The sequence below is a fragment of the Microtus ochrogaster genome, chromosome 10 (genome assembly GCF_000317375.1).
Source record: "Microtus ochrogaster isolate Prairie Vole_2 chromosome 10, MicOch1.0, whole genome shotgun sequence".
Lineage (NCBI taxonomy): Eukaryota > Metazoa > Chordata > Mammalia > Rodentia > Cricetidae > Microtus > Microtus ochrogaster.
The window spans coordinates 23,434,030-23,452,480 of NC_022016.1; positions in this window are offsets into that span (position 1 = coordinate 23,434,030).

The following is an 18,451-nucleotide window of genomic DNA, read 5'->3' on the forward strand; positions in this document are numbered from 1 at the left end:
ACCAGGTTCTGGTCAGGCTTTGGGATGAGCAAGTCTCTGGATTTTCAAAGCCTTAGCAGTCATCAGGCAGGGGCTTTTGAGTGAAAGAGTCTTCATTTTCTTAAATATGATGTGTAGTGTTTACTATTTGTGGCATTCAGGTCATGTTAAAAGAACTAATGTCTGGAAAGATGGCTCAGTGAGTAAGCCCTTGCCACCAAGCCTGACAACCTGAGTTTGATCCCCAGAACCCATATGGTGGAAGGAGAGAAATGATTCCAACAAATTGTTCTTTGATCCACATGTGTGCTTCACCCCATTACGTACACAACAAAAGAACAGGACTGTAGAGAAAAGAGTACTTAGTGTCAAACCAAGTGTGACAGTGTTTCTGTGTCGTCCTTGTTCTACCAGAGGGCAGGGAGTGGTCTTGTGGCTGCAAGGGAGCTGGATAGCCCTGTGGGACTATCTCAGAGTAACCCCTCTCTCATAGACTTTGAATCAGGACATGGAGAATGGGCTGGGTATGTACATGACACATGGCCTCTGATGATCAGTTCTCCTGAAAAGCCAAATAAAGTTACAGGACTTTATTTATCTCAACCAAAATACTAAAAGAGTACCAATACCATTTTAGCACCTACTCAGCGTGAGTTAAAAACAACTATGTAGCTCCCCTTAGAGCCTGAGTTGTAAAACATAAGACTTAGGGCCTCCCAGAGCTCGGCTGGCTTAGCTGGCTCTGTTTTCAAAGCTTTTGTTTGTAATCATTATGCTCGCATTACCTTTGCTTCATGCAGTAAGTGTTGCCATAGGCTCGTCAAAGGCAGTCTGTAAACCAGAGTCAACCTCATCATGCTTCTGCAGATTCAAGTTTTCTCATGGACGCCATAAAAGCTAGTCTGAAAGCCCTTCTACAAACTATAAATACACTCATAAGACTACTTGAATGTTAATATTAAATGCCTAATTGATGTTCAAAGCACACAATGATTATTGCTGTTCTGTGACTCCCTTTTAAAATCCCAGAGTTTTTCAAAGTTAAGAACTACAAGGACTCTTAAGCTCATGCGTCGTTTGATGTCACCTAATTGCGGGGGTGTTTTGTCTAGTGACTTCTGAATCACATCGTTGATTCTGCACGTGCCCATGGAGTGGGGATATTCGTGATGGCAAAGAATGGTGAAGTAAATTAGGATGGAGCTCTGGCTTTGGTTAAATTCCCAAGGTTTTACAAGTCCAAGCCGTCTGTCGACAATCCCTGCAAGGCTTAATACTCAAAGTATAGGCTTGAAACCTTTGGGGAGCAATCCGCTAATAGCTAAGCTTTCATGTTTTGTTTTATATTTTTATGTACACTTTTAGTTTGAATGGCTACTATTTTGACATTAAAAAATCACTGTGTAAGTTATTTTCCAGATAACCATGAGCAAAAATGATTTCCTAGGATCTGGTCCACAAACCACAGGCTTCTCTAACATTTCTGTCAATTAGTGATGAAGTTTGTTTTCCAGTTACAAATTATTGATATGGAAAGGACATTTTGGTAAGGAAATCCTTACCAAACAACCCCCTCTTTGGTGGCTGTGGAGGCAGGCCGTGGCTCAGGTGGCCCATGCCTGCTGGGTGAGGGCTTGGCTAGATTCTGACTCTAGACTTGGCACAGAGGCTGGAGATACCCATAGCTCCTTCCGGAAAGGGGATGAGTAACTTCTTCAGAGCGACCTATTTATTGGCACTTCCTTACACATCCTTCTTATAAATAACACATAGGCAGAGGCTTATGTTCTGGCAACGTATCTTTCGTGGGTGGTGGAAAGTAGAAGAGGAGGCAATAAAAAGAGCCTTAGGTGGAGGAACCTTCACATCTTTCCATGGCAACAGTTCAGAGTGTGGTAAACGCCCAAGAGGAGAGAACGTATGAGCACAAACGCATGTCAGAGTTCTGAGACCCTCTAGGTAGATCCCTGTGGGGAAATGTCCAGCTGATTTGCATCCAGCATGTTCCCAAGGCTGATGGAATAACAGCCCTGGCTCTCAGCTGGATCTCGCTGCCCTCTCTTTACCTGCCTTCTCTGTTTCATTTGCCTCCTGTTACATGTTTCCTTCAAGAATAGGCCCTCCAAATATTAACCCTTGGCAGGATGACAAAGAAAAGCAAGATACAATTTTTGTCCAGTTCTCTCTAATCAACCAGGGATCTTTAGGGGAAAGTTTCTAGAGGCTTCTGAAAACATGCAACTAGATTTCTACAGTCCCGGTGCAGGTAAGAACATCATTTTGGAAGGTAATCTACCATGCAGGCCAAAGCAGCCTCTTTAGAGCATTGTAGATCTAAGGGCATTTTATTCTCCAGTTTGAAGAATAACTGTGCACTTAGTTTTCACAAGTGCAGGGCTCATATACACCCAGGGGTCAGGTTGCATTCACTTCACAATCGAAAAACTTCTATAAATAACCCCACAGAAAACATATTTTTCTGCTAATAAGTTATTTTGTGGGTACAAATTAGTTATGAAATGTCTGGCTAATAAGTGATTTTTACAATAATTTTACAAATTATTTTTATATGAAAAATTAAATAATGCACAAATTGTGCTCTCCCAGCATGACATTTGGAAACTTGCTCATAAAAGCCCCTGTGAAGACCAGAAAAGCCCTCTACAGTAAACAAGCCAGTTGCTTCAACTTACCTGAGAAGCGTATGTGACTGGATTGTGGAAATGAAAGGGAAATTATGTATTATGATTCAGTAGGTTCCTTGATATAGCAGTTAGAGTGGAGAGTGGGCTTTTGAGAAATGATACCCCTATATGATCTGCCCATGCATGATCTTGCTTGTCCTGGACTAGTCCATTGCCACACCTTGCCACCAGCGTCTGTTTTCTCTTAGTGCCAACTCTACCCACTGAACTCACCAAGCCTTCTTTACACGGGCTATTCCCCTTCAAGGATGTGCTCTTAGTAGCATTTTTATATGGCTAGTTCTTATTCTTTTGGGTTGAGTTTTAACATCACTTTTTAAAGTAGATCACCTTCTGTGAATCCCTTGTTGTGTTTAGGTCCTCACATATACCTCTCCGTTGCTTATAGCATTTCTTTCCGAAGGTGCTTTTCTCAACCATGAGATAACTAGTTCATGGTTTATCATTGTCTCCTTGCTAGGCTGACAGGAAGGCCTGTTTATTATTTATTCTTTCTTAACTACCTAGTACAGAATATAGAACATGGACACAATAAGCATTCAATATGTATATACATATATACATATACATGTATGTGAATGGATATATAGAAAAATAGACGGTTAGAAGAATAAATGAATATGAGTTCAGAAAATTCCTTTGGTTTTTACGTAGTTAGCAACCCAAGTCTAATTATTTTATTTAAAAATCAGTGGGGACACTCTTTCATCTCTAAAGAATGTACTTCCAGATGTTGTATTAATCTGACTTCTGGACGCTTGAAAATAAGATGCCTACCAAGAGGAGAGAACAGATGGGTGGATTACCTTCCTGGAGATCTCTGTTGAAGACTACCCATTGAAGACACACTGTTACATTCCATTGGTATGCATACCATTTGTTATGTTTCAGAATATAATGCCCCAACATTGTAAATACTGTGAACATGCTCCTTTTAAACAAACGTAGGTAGAAGCAAAAATTTATAAATCCATAAAGTTTGATGATAAAATATGGATACTTGAATGCCTTATATCAGGGGATTATGTAAAATTGGACATCTTCGACCGTGAAATGCTTCTCACTGACTTTTTCCCAGACCAAGCACTCTTTGTTCTTCTCTCGTGAATGTACGGAAAGACTATATTAAAACATCTTTTGCATCTGCACATCGTTTTTTCCTTATGAATGCGCCAAGGAGGAGCCTTTGCCTCTCATAAATCTCTAACAAGAATAATTTGAGCAAAAGAAACTGCAGATGGAGCTGTCAGCTTTAAGTTCCTAGCAAATTACTCTTGTAGCCCCCATGAGCTTCCAAGTGGAAAGCCTGAAATGCTTGGCAATTTGATGGAGATGCCTGCGTTTCTGTGTGGGAACGGTGTTTGCCAACAATAAGATCACTTTTACTTAGGCTAAACCACCACATGGTGTTTGATGTTTCCTTAAGGTTATTTTCTCATGCATTGGTCCTATCCACTCTCTTGCCCTTCTTTACTTTGTTCTTTACAACCATCTCCAATTTTCCCACATGGCGCACAGTGAGTCTCCCTGGACAAAAATCATTTTATTCCCAGATTGAAGGTTCTTTGAGGCAATAGGGCTCAGGTCACCTTTATACCTGCCACATAACTGTCATCATGATGCCCATTCACTATGTTAGAGTTAAGCTAAATTGAGTAGCATTTTTAAAATCTCATTTCTAGTAACATATATTTGGTAAAAATTTTGTCCATATTTATATCATAAATATTAAAATTATTTATAATGTGAAGAAAATCACAATTTATTGATATGGTGGGATGTGATATGGTAGGCCATCTTCAATGGTGATTAGAAAATTACATGTAAGCATTGTAGCGTTTTGGCATGACTAATCTATATTGCAGTACAATTTATGATGCCATATTGGACATGATACGAAGTGACTTTTTCTTATAGTCATAAAGAAATAGATGGTTTTACACCCACATAACCTGTGTATTCACATGCATGTGACTGGAAGACATTAGGTTCAGGTCTATGGGTGAAAGTGGGAACAAGGTCTGCTCTTCACCTATTGCCTTTGGCCTTGTTAACTCTCCCTTCAGAGGGTTGCGCATGCCATGCTTCCAGTAATTTTTTTAAAAACTTTGAAGTGTTTTTCTACTTGACCTCATAAAATTTTGAAATATATAATTAAATACAATTTGATTTTCAGCCTGTCTTTCTTTGGACAGTCCTCTCTCTCTCTCTTGCTTTCTTTCTCTCTCTAATACACACAATCTCTCTCTCTCTCTCTCTCTCTCTCTCTCTGTGTGTGTGTGTGTGTGTGTGTGTGTGTGTGTGTGTGTCTCCTCACTCAGCTGATAATGACATGCTAAATGTGTTTTCACTTTAGAGACTATGCTCAATGCCTTAACCTGGATAAGTGTTTATGTTTGCAGTAACATTGTACCCGTGAGTTCACATGTATGGTTGTTTCGAATCTGTTCAGTGGCTGTTGGATAGAATTCAGCTAATCCATAAAAATGACCCCTTAAGCTAAGTCACTTGAAGTATTTTGTTTTCTGCATTTCAGAGCTGCATAAGAATCTGGCTTCTGTCCAGTGAAGGTCATAGTCTTTACGATTATCCTTATTAGCAGTGTCAGCTTCTGATGTGCTGGGCAAGACTGAACACACAGCTGCTTAGGTAAACCGCCCATAGAAATCTGGCAGAGGAACAAGAATTGCTTGTCACTTATTTCTTATTATACACAGACTGCTCAAAAACAATCTTATTTTCTTTCTTGACATGTCTCTCCTACTGATTTCAGTCAGATTAACTTCGCAATCTTCTCCTATTTCCTGTCCCCAACTTCTAGAAATTCTTGGGTTTTCTACTTTACAGTCTTTGAAACTGCTTTGTAACGTTTTATGCTAAGCATCAAGTCCTGACTAATCTTTTGCATGGCTATAATATGCACATATGATCTTATTGACCTTTTGGCGTGTTCTTTCTGAATCAGAAGATGCCAGTGAGGGCAAGCTTGTATTTCTTTCTTTTTGAATTCCTTCACAACAGCCTTAAAACAGCTGCTGCTTCATTTCACTTTAACAACAACAAAAAACAGAACTTGAACACAATTCTGCTATTAAAGACGGCAGATTCTGTGACTCAAATCCTTTCCTTGAGTTACGTGCCTTACAAGTAGGCTTCCTCTGCTTTGTTGCTTAAGAGAGTCTGAATTCTGTACCTTTTCAAGACAGAGAGTCAGGAAAACAGAAGAAAAGACTCTCTTACCAAACTCAAACAATTACATCCAAATGGCTATGTGATATTAGGACTTCAACTTCCTGACAATCACCAAACAAAGGTGTTTATGAAATATTTTGATGGTTATAGTCAAGTAAGGATTTCCTTTATTCCTATTGATGGATCAGTTTTCTGGACTCTTATAGTATCTTTGTGCTTGTACCAAAACTCAAGGTAGCTAGAGCTGATTCTGTAAATTGATATTACTTTCTTCTGAAGCACGCCTCTACATTGCTGCAGAGAATAGTGTCTGTGACTGTCCTGAAAAGTAGGATCATCTGCAGATAAAAATACGCGCCTTATGTGGGAACTGAAAATGAACTTTGTGTTCCCTCAACAGAGCTCAGGGTATCCTAGAAGACCCGGATTGCACCATGGGCCCAATATCACTGCATCCTATAGCCACTGAAATACATTTATCTAAAGATGATATTGAGTCATTTGAAACACGTTTTATTTCTCTGTCTTTTACAATTCCCTTCTTCCTGTATTTCCAAGAGATCATTTTGTGGTTGGTTTAACTCAGTCCATGTAAAAGGTTAAGTACATTGGTGGCATTAGAATCACCAGCAGTGATAGATACTTCAACTTAAGTGTAACCTTTAGCTTTTAGTAGGACACACGCTAAAGTCTGAAGGTGAGCAAGAGACAGCACAGTTGTCTGATTAAGCCAAACGTGGAGATAAAACTGAGGAAACACTAGTTGTTTTTAGATGGCACTGATGTTCAGTAGTGGATTCTTAAAATCAGATAAGGTGGTGGTTTCCGGACCATGTGGTTTCTCCAGAGAGACACGGCTAAGTCTGACCTACAGAGAAGCTGATAGAGTAATGTAAAACTACTGACCACTGTGCTCAGAATGATTCAGCATGATGATTTTATTTATGAAACATTTCAGGTTTACATTATTTTATTATGACTGAAAAGCAAAATGATTAGTTTTGATATATAAATGACTATATTTTTTATTCTTGCAAGTGTTTTCAAGAAAAGACAGACTTAGCCAGGCGGTGGTGGTACATGCCTTCAATCCCAGCACTGGAGAGGCAGAGGCAGCTGGATCTCTGTGAGTTAGAGGCCAGCCTGGTCTACAAGGGCTAGTTTCAGGACATCCAGAGCTACAGAAAAACACTGGTTCAAAAAAAAACAAAATAAGAAGAAAAAGAACAGATAGACAAGGTGCGATATTTAATTTAAAATGTTGGATAATTGAGCATTAAAAGACTTTAGAGAATATCAGAAGAAATATTTGAAAGTTGTTGTGAAAAGTCTTGACTAGACTTATTAAATATCATACATGCATATAAAATATAATAGAAGAAACATAAACATGCAGTGCAGCAATCAGATATTCTTTAATTCAGCAGACACTTACTTCACATTTGCCCTCTATAGGCTACTTAATGGACTTAAATCAATATGAAATTCATTTTAAGGGTGTTCAAGAAGAAAAGGAGACACTTAAGGGATGAGTAAGAAATCTTCTGTGTGTGATGGGGAGGCTGGTGGGAGGATGCTGAGACCGGACCTAGGACTGGGCACAGGTTAAGCAGGCCTGCTGCGAGGCTACGTATTTAGCCCCAAGGAAAGACTGAACATTTATAAAGAGGATGCGCATAACAGAAACCTTTGGGACTAAGGAATGACAGCAGATTTTAATGATGTGTAGTGTCTTATTGAGTAACCGATTTCATTCTTCCTATCTGTGGGGTAATGTGGTAGGTAGCACTGATAAACAATTGCTTTCATATTTTCAAAAGGGATTTTTAGTCTTCTTCTGATGTATGCTTTCTTATTTGAGCAGTCCTCCATCCAACAAACAGTTGCTAATATTACCACCTTGGTTTTTATAGTTTCCTTAAATTTACTTCGTTTTGCCAGATTGTTGAAAAGAGGCTGTTTTTCATTGTGCAAGCCAAGAAAAACTTCATTAAATATATTCAAGTATACAATGTATTACTACTTCATACTTAAAAAAAAAAAACTGCCCTGTCTACTCTTTTGTTTTGTAATGGTTAACCAAAAGAAGCCTTTAGTAACCAGGAGGAAATATTCTATCCTTAAGAATTTTGTATTCTTAAATTATTTTCTCTTCCATTCAAACACGCTTGTGAGGTGCTCATTTTCTTTGTGTTGCAAGAGGCCTTTTTGTGTTGCAAAGGGCCACAGGAACGTGACTTGCTCAGAGAGGGCAGGATTCAGTTTCTGGTTTTTAGTGAGGCCAGTGCCTCAAAGGGCCAAGCTGAGGGGCCATGCCAGGATAGTAGGAATGTATCTCTTGGGACAGTATGGAAATGTTTATTTTCTTGTCCACAGCAGAGACCTCATGTAACATCCATACAGGTGCACCCACGGAGTTCTCATTTAAACAAAACAATTTTTGAAAAGTAACATGAGCAGCCCCCATTTGTAAAGGCCTTTGAAGTCAGTGATTTGAGGGTTACAGAGAAAGCTCTTTTTTTGCAGCTCCTTCCTCTGTCATAGAGACATTTGGATCTGCATTTCCTTTAGTCTGAGTTTTCCCGGAAAGGACAGGGACTTCAGTTTCTTGGCAGGTTCAGAATCTGCAGTCACAGGCAGAAAATCCACCCTCCCTGCATTCATGTGTAGTATTTTATTTTTTAGAAAGAATAAAGAAACAGGTAAACAAAGATTCTCCACATGAAAACCCATTCCCCAAAGAAGCAAGTTGTAGATCTTGGAAGTACGCTGAGCTGTCTTGAGTGTCTCCCCTGGGAATACGCAGCTGGATGAGATTCGTTGTTTAAAACAGCAAAGGGGAAAGGTGGAAGTTTGAGGGGGTAGCTCCGTGGGATGATCAATGTGCTCAGTGGGGACATGGATGAAAAAAATCAAAAACATTTATTTTTCTTGTCTCAGAGGATGTTCACCTGGGTAATTTCAGTAGCCATCCAGAACCCCTTGGAGTCTGAGACCTAGAGTGTTCATGAACTTTCTAGTTGTTTCTTCTACCATTCACAATTGATGGGTTTTATTTCATGAGATTTGATTCCAAAAGACTTTTTGTATGAGCATAAACTGAAAGTCCTGCTACCTTCCCGTTGGCTCATAGTTTCTATATTTTACTTTTAAGAATCCCAAGGTCTTTGTAGCAGAAACAAATTCTCATTTTTATGTGTCCTATAACATGAACCTAATACTCTGTACATGAATGCACAAATGGCTTGTTATTACACAAGACATAAAATTAGTGATTTGTGTGAAATCATACAAACCCCTTAGTTTCCTTTAATTTGTGTTTATGTATTGTAAAATATTCTTTTGATATTTGTAAATGTTTAATTAAGATTGTCTGTGTATGTGTGTGTTCTTAGGAAACTTCCTGGACATCAGGTAGAGCAATATATTTTTGAATTGTCTTTGAAATAAGAATTGGAAGAAAATTTCAAATATGACCGTGGCTGCGTCCCAGAAGAATCATCACTGTTGTTCAATAATTGATTTTCATAGTAACATTTGCCATAGAATTTTTTTTGGTAAGCTCTTAGTCAATCTGGGAACAAGAAGAAGGTTGAAAAGATGTGGGATTTTATTAAATGTGTGTGAAGCAATTCAGTACCTTAGGGAAAGTCAGATGAATGTCCAAAGGCTTCTCTGCATCTGGGAAAGTAAATTCATATATACACCAGCTTCATGGCCAACTCCAAACCTTGCAGGCTGGCTCTATACATCAGACTCATGTTCACCCAGAGGGACGGATTCCCGTTTCTGTGGGGATGTCCAGGGAACGAGTTCCTGTATGCAGAGGGGAGGAATACGTTGCTGGCAATTTCTAGTCACAGAACAAGAAGACTGAATGCCTTTAAAGGATTTAGGTTTTCATCTTTAATAAGAGCGGATTAACTCACAGTAGTTTATCATTCTCTGCCTAACAATCAATCATTTGCACATTCTCCTTAAAATTATTGCTGTTTTCATGGACCCTGATACTTTCGATATGTCACTAAATCAGCTTATTTTGTAACTCAATTAATTTAAAAGTGAACTTTATGTCACTACTAAACAATGAAAAATCATTGCCACAGGACATAGATCAAAAGGAACTGTAAAAATAACACAAAGAAAACAAAATGATGTCTTTACAATCTAATTTGGTATTATTGTTTGCTCAAATTGTATTCTTGGTAGTCTGTTAACTCTTTGTGAAATGAGAGGGTTTTTTTTTAGATGCTAGAAATGAATTAAAGAAACAGGGGAAGGGGCTATAAATCAGTTTGCAGAATGTTTATCTACTCTGCAGGGATCCCTGTGTTCTATCCCTACCACTGAATAAACTGGTGGAGCATGTCTGTAATCTCTGAATCCAGAAAGTCAGGGCAGAAGGATTCTAGGCTAAAGAGCAGTAGATTTTGAAGCCACCTTGAATGCATAAACGTTATCTTAAATGCTCCAAATTATTTACTTAATGCTTTAAGACAATATCATACTAGTGTTACTCTTTATTTAATCAGAATGATTAAATAAGTGGATAAAAAGACCAGCTAATTAGGGCCCTTCAACTCTAATCCCAGAATATAGAAGATGAGACAGGAGTTTTGCTTCAAGAATAAACCCAATCTGGTCTACATCGTGAAGTTCCTGGACACCCAGAGCCCAGATCCAAAAGATAAATAATGTTATATGATATGGTATTATTTATTGCAGTAGCAATGATGCCACTTCTTTTAAATCACCTTGAATAGTTCACACAACAATTTGAGTGAACCTCAACATCCAAGCTCTAAGAACCATCAATGTTGAAGCTCCCATAATTTGGGATCACTGCTCTGTAGTTAAGTAAGGATTAAGCACAGATGTGGCAATAATAAAGTGATAAAGTTTCTTCATAAATTTTTCATATTGTCAAGATGGTAGCATCACCAAGGTACTTGTTTAGGGTAGCATAGGGAAAGAGTTACAAATGTTCACATAACCTAGATTCTGGAGGTATGGGCATTTTAAATCCATTGAGTTTTAGGGTATTTCTGAAATATCTAGGTGTTAACTTTATTATTTTATTAACCAGAATCCAGACATTTTGAAAACATAATACATTTTGTAACATGTCCCTCAGTATATCCAATGCATGAAGGTATTAGAAGATTCACTCTTGACTGAGCTGTTATTCTATTGTTCTTAGAAATTTTATAAAAATATTGCATTAACACTTATTTCATTGGTTGCCAGTTCTTGGAGAGATATAAAACCTCTAATGGCTGCAAGTGTCTTAATAAAGACAGCAACAGTAGATTCAGTATGCCAGAAATCAAAGTGGATCAAGAGATACTCTAGCCTCTTCAACTGACAATTCCAGCTCTGTGATTTATTAGGCCTGTAATCAAATAATGATGCCTGTTTGTTTTATTATACTTATTGCAATAGTTAATACAAAGAATGAATATAATGTTACATGCAATGGTATGCATTAAAAATATTTCTGGTATGGAGACATGGCTCAGTGGTTAAGAGCTCCTCTTGCAGAGGTTTTGGGTTTGATTCCCACATGGGAGCTCACAACCATTGTAAGTTCAACTCAGAGGCATTAATGTCCTCTTCCACAGGCACCAGAGACACACATGGTACATAGGCACACACATAGGCAAAACAAGCCTATACATTGAAAATATAATAGCAAGTATCATTCCTGCTGCTGTTCGTGTCAGATAGCCCTAGGTCATAACATGGGGTTAGAAATACAAAGTAGAGCACTCGGGAGGCAGAGACAGGCAGATCTCTGTGAGTTCAAGACCAGCCTGGTCTATAAGAGCTAGTTCCAGGACAGGCTCCAAAACCACAGAGAAACCCTGTCTCGAAAAACCAAAAAAAAAATAAAATAAAATAAAGCCACACAGTACTTCTGAGTTTCAGAAGTGAGCAATTTAAACACAGTCTTGCTGATTGTGAGCATTGCCACCACACTCATCTGTATTCCAGCATTCTTGAGTGTGTTACATGATATGCTAGGATGTGCTGCACAGGAAGACATGAGCAGTGTTCACGTGCAGCCATCCTCGGCACCGAACTTTGCAACAGCAGTTGACTGAGAATCTTGGAGAGGGTCGTATGGAGGTGGTGATTAAAAGCTTGTAAAGGAAGATCTATGGCGGAAGGCTAAAGAAACTTGGCTCGTGTACCCTGGAGAAGAGAAGACTTATGGGTGATTTAATGCTGCTATTGAAGCATAAGAGGGTTCTTTTCTAGAGCCTTGTGGTAATCTCTTCTATAACTCTCCAGAGATCCATGCAGGAGGGGGGCGGGCTGACAGTGTGGCGAAGGATTTACAGTAGGTAGGAAAGGCTTTCAGTGTGGACTAATAAAAAGAACGAAAGAAAGAAAAACTACAGTGAACGTGGAGTTCAACCTGGGGAAGTTTTAAAAGAAAGAGTCATTTGAAGTGATTACTTCCTGCCTCAAGATGGTGGGGCATATTGTTCAAGAAAATGCTCCCAGCCCACGTAGACTCAGAAACAGCCATTCTGCTTATATACCAGTCCTTTCCATCAGCAATGGTATACTTACTTTAAAAATAAGTAAGACAAACCCTACGATGGAGGGCTCAACCCAGGCTTGCTAGTATGAAATCCAAACCCGTCAGTTCTGAGGATGTAGGTTCTTAGCACAAGCTATATCTGTGTGGCCCGATTCGTCTATGTGTTTTCCATATTGACAATCCAGAAACTTCAATGGACTTATCAACTTTCAATGAATGCATTGAAAGTATTTGTAGCTACACTTTGTTCTGTATCAAAGCAAACGAGATGCCATCTTCACCTGGAATAAAACACCATAAACAGTCAAGACAGCATATAAAAGAACAATTTCTGTGGTACAGAGTTTGCTTCAAAGCTTTTCACTGAGATCCTGCCCAGTGTTCCACATTGCTAGAGAACAGGACAATGCAGTTGGTCCTTGAGATAAACTTACATTATAAAGAGAAGTAGGGTCTCACTACGTGTATTTAAAAAAAAAAATAATGGAATGTAATGTAATGGAAGGCTTGGGGAAAGCATGGGAAATTTAGGAAGATATAAAGGATTGTTCTGGTAGCTGGTGTGTGCCCAGAACCATGTTATCAACATACATTCACTAATGATGTGTGGCTTTGTGACTTCAAGATGTGACATCTAAAGTAAGGTGTGTTCTAAGTATAATATATCTACCAGGTGTCAAAGACTTAGGACAAAACAAGAATGGATATTATAATTTTAAACTCATTACAGGTTGAAATAATAATTTGAATTTAATCAAAGAAATGCTACTCTATGATTTCATTTTTCTAATGTGGTTATTAGGATTATATAAATTATGTGCATGCACATTTTTATAAAAAAAGAACATATGATTATGTATGTCTCTTCAAAAGAATTCCTACACCTAAGTCTCAGCAAATATTCTGGAAGAGGATCCAGAAAAATTGTAAGAAGCCAGAGGACCTGAAGTCCTCAATTAGACTCTTTTAGAATCGGCTACCTTAACAAGGCCTGACCATTATCAATATACAGACTAATAAAGAAGGGGAAAAATTCTGAATCACAGTCATAGGCAAGGAACTACAGGCATCTAATTACTGCTGAGAGAGAGAGAGAGAATTAGACACTCCTAGATATGAGCCCCCTAATTGGTTCTCCAATATAAAATGTTCATCCCTCAAATCAAATTTATACAAGCAAAAACAGATTGAGCAGATTGTTTTAAATTGTATTTAAATCTTGTGTATCTGTATCTAAATATATAACAATATTCAATGAAGTCATCAATTTGAGACGAAGATGGGAGGACATGGAAGAGAAAATAGAAGGGTTTGGAGGAAGGAAAGAGAGGGGGTGATGTAATTATATTTTAATTTTAAAATATTTGGAATTTTTAAAGTTATTTTTGAGATTATAATATAATTGCATCATTTCTCCTTCCTTCCAAACCCATTCACATACCTCTCCTGCTCTCTTTCAAATTCATGGCCTCTTTTATATTGTTGTTGTCTGTGAGTGTGTGTGTGTGTGTGTATGTATGCATGTATTGCTAAATACTCAGATACAACCTGCTCAGTGCTTATGTTACTTGTATGTAAATGTTTTCAGGACTGACCATTTGGTATTGTGTAATCAATTGATATGCCTTTCCCTGGGGCAGACTATTTCTCTTGCAATCAGCATTCCATAGCTGCCTATAGTCTTTTGTGTCGGGTTAAAAGCCTTCTGAGTCCCTCTCCCCAGTGCGTTTTCTCCGATCCATATTAGCAGGCCTATTGGTGGTGTCCTTGTTCAACTCCTCCTTGGGCAGTCATTTTGGTAAGACTTTATTGATGTAGTTTCTGACATGCTTGGGGAAACAATCTCACAGCAAACTGTCCCTCCGGCTTTCACAATCTTTCTGCCCTCTCTTCCACAATTACCGCTGAGCCTTAGTTGTGGGGATTGTATAATGGATATATCCATTGGGACTGGGCTCCAAATCTCTGCATTATGATGGATTATGTTTTTTCTGTAAATGTCTCCGTCTATTCCAGAGAGAAGTTTCCTACACTTATCAGTGGGTATAAGGGCAAATATTTAGAATGTAGTTATGGAGAAAGCAAATTTATGGTTTTAGGACTATAAAACTGACAGAAAATACAAACATAACTTTGTGATATTTTATATATATATACATGTATGCATAGCATAGAAACCTTCAAAACAAAAACAAAAGGTCACAAGCTTATTCTTGTGCTTTGCAAGATTCTATGATAGTTTTATTGTATTTGCTTTCTTTTAAGGCTTTGGGAGACTCATTATATTCGTTTAAAAACTTACTAATTGCTCACACTTCCACCCTAAAATTATGAAATATGATGTTATCCTTCAACTGCTTTTATTCTTTGGTTACAAGTATTTGTTGGTTATCAGCTCAGTGATACCAACCTATCTTGGAAGTCTATCAGTGTTTAGAATTAAGGGAATGACAAGAATGGAGCCATGAAATTGAAAGCCCTGCCATAGTATATAGGGAAGCAATGGAAAGTGCTAAACCAGTGTTTCTCAACCTGGGGACCATGATCGCTTTGGTGATCATATATCAGATATCCTGTACATCAGATATTTATGTTACAATTCCTAACAGTAGCAAAACTACAGTTATGAAACGGCCGCAAAATTGTTTTATGGTTGAGGGTCACCACAACATGAGGAACTATATTAAATAGGAAGTTTGAGAACCACTGCTCTAAGCAATGAATACTCTACCAGTAGTGAAGAGAATTAGGAATGCATCGGGCACAGGACAGGGGCAAGCTCTTCAAAAAGATATTGGGATTTAGTGAATGGCTGTGGGTAGGAGGACTCTAGGAGTCTGCAGCTGAGTTTTTCCTTTCTGATTTGAGCAAAGAAATGAATGCAGTGTTATCGGAAGTAATAAGGATCATCCATGGGGCTAGTTTTGAGATATTAGGAACCCGAGTTCAGATACAGTGGTGGGAGATGAGCACACGGACTCTACAGTGAACACTGAGTCAAGCCGTCACGATTTATCTTCCACGAACAGCTATAGCTGTGACTGGGAGAATTCAAGGATGAATAGTAGAAAGGAAAAAGTCCAGAGAGGAGGATTGGCTCCAAATCAACAGGAACCTGTAAGGATTCCGTCAAGCCATGAGAAGACTGGATGGAACAGCATGGTCTAGTGAAGCCAAGGAAGGAAAGCAACAGCTCAGGAGATGGGTTCAGCTGCTTGTTCCATAGACACTAGTGCTGGGAAGAGCCCATCTGAGGTTTGCCAGCCATTGAGAAGAGATTCTTCCAGAAAATGGCAGATGACTGCAGCTGGTTGGGAAAATAACAGAAAAGGAAGGAGCACAGCTGTGATAGGTTTACACAGTTTTAAAAGAAGTTAGCCTTGGAAGAAAAGTGAAGATGGGACAAAGAGACTAAGAACATGTGGTCCCGTAGCGGAAGCCAATAAGGTCAAGCCGATCAGGAAACAAAGGGTTCCACAGGTAAGCTAGAAGCTATATAATTCACTCGGCTTGGGGCATCAGAGACATGGAAGGCCTCAGTAAGGCAGCAAGAACAGACTGGAAGGGTGGAGAAGCTGTGTGACAGGTCTCCCTCCACAGCTGCACTGGGGAATCACTAAACAGCTGGCAGCATCAGGCCCAGCAGTATGCATTGTTCTCCCATTGCACTGCTGAGTATTTTGCTCCAAGGCCAGGGAGGAAGGTGGTGACTTGAACAAGGATTGTGTTTATGCCAGAGCTACAAACATGAGCTAGACAGGGCAAGAGAGAGGGCAAAACAAGCATAAATAGCAGTAGGGGTGAAGGACCTTCAGAAGTCAAAGATCAAGTGTACTTGGAGGAAGAAAACAGAAAGGAGAGGAGATTGTATCAACATTTAAGGTTTCTGAGACCAGTGATCACAGACGGAGCCATCGTGGGGAATATCATGTACTCAAGTTGATGACATCCCCATGAAATTACTGAACAGGATCTACAACTTCTTTGTATTCTGTGTTTGCTGTCGGATACAGCAAAAAGATTACCCTGGTCATTTCAAACCATGTCTGTTTGCACAGGGGAGAAATTCTTTGAAGCAAAGACTGTCTGTGTGCCAGAGAAATGGGTACAAAGAAAGAGGGAAATAGAGGAAGGGAGTAAGGGAGGGAGAGAGGGAGGGAGGGAAGGAGGAAGGGATGGAGAACGAGAGAGGGAGAAGAGAGAAGAGAGGGAGAGAAGAAGGAAGGAAGGGTGTGGGAGACAGAGACAGAGAAACAGAAAAGAAAAAGGGAGAGAAGAGAGCAAGAAAGAGAGAGAAAAGGTACTTGGCCCATACAAAGTATTTCTTGTGAAAAAGAGGTATATTGAAGTTCAAGATACAGTTGAAAAATTAACATGTGACTATGTTGCTTTTCCTATTCTCAAATGTGAAAAATATTTTGTAGCTTATTAAAATATGTTAAAGGCAAAAAAGGGCCAATATACTTCAAGGCTAGTCAGTATAGGACTAGTGGTAGGTGCTGGCCATGTGACATTTGTAGACTCTCTCTGTCTGTGCAGACCTCGCAGAGCAGGGGTGAAGAACAGGCAAGATACATGTCTTCAGAAGCATGACAGTTGTATGCCTGTTCTCCATCCCTCAGAGGTCCACTGTATGTTCCGGGGCAACCTGGGACTTGGAAATCAGTGCTGCAGAGACCTCACAAAGGGCACCGCTCAGTGAATGATTAGCTGCCCTTCCTATGGGCCCTTTGCTACAACTTGATCTCCAGTTCCATCTCCACTTGCAAAAAAAACCTCTGAGCTCCAATTTAATATAAGACAGACAGTGGTTCCAAGTCTTTTCTGTTCCAGAAACATCCCAAGGCATTCAGCAATGCTGGCAACTGTTGGAGCAGGAATGTTGCTCTTCATATGTCCACCATTGCATTCTTCTGGGTGGTCCCACAGTTGTGGGCCATAGGGATTCCATTTTGGACATTATTTGTCATTTTTCCTTAGTTTTCATGGAAGTGATAGTTACATTGTGTGTGTGTGTGTGTGTGTGTGTGTGTGTGTGTGTGTGTGTGTGTGTGTGTGTTGTGGGGGTAGCCTGGCTGAAGGCCTCTCTGAACGTTTTCATTATTTTCAGTGGTAACTGATGGTTTTTATGTTTCTTACTCCTTAAAAAAATATTTTTTAAACTATTGATGAAAACTGCAATTTCAAGTTAGAGTCACATTGCTGAGTATGTAAAAAGAGGCAGAGAATAACCTAGATGAGGCTACAAATAGGAATCAGAGTAGAGTAGTTCCTGCCTGACAGTTGTCACTCACCTTGCAGCATTTGATCTCTTGCTTGTAGAGAGCCCTGGCTTATATTTAGGGCTACATCCTAAAAGTATTAAGCTCAGCTTTAAAGCCAATGTGGTTGACTTGCTTACACTGTTGAGTTGTATGTAGGAACTCACTATGATGTGTTTGGTTTGGTCTTTAATGTAGAAAATGCTGTTCTATAGTTGACCAGTAGTGTGCCTTAAATATTGTTACCACTGGGATCAATCACTGCCAGCTCTCCCAGAGTCCACATCATTCAGATGGGAAAAGCAAATCCTCGGCTACCCGCATCTTTATCTCAGACACTTGTGTAGAAACCACTTCTCTGTGAAGGCTTAGTCACAATTAGACTTACAGTGGCATGTTCATGGAAGATTAACTGCACAGTTCTCTGCTTCACTAGTGACTGATGTGAGGAACTGTCTTCTCTCTTAGGTGACATTCTTTGTCTTTCCCAAAGACAAAAAGACATTTATCTTGTCTGGTAAAATCTGTCCCTAATACTTGCTTGCTACTTAGAGGCAGCATTAAGGATGCTTTCCACCCAGTCTGGTTCTATGTTGGGTCCATTTATAAAGCAAGATGATGCCTGTTCTATCAAGACGGTTTCTCTTTGGGTATATGAACAGAAACTGCCATCGTACTCCTGACCTCCTCAGTGAGTCACATTCAAGTTCACAACATTGTAAGGTTCACAGAACAACTTTCAGGCCTGCTATGTACTTTTCTAC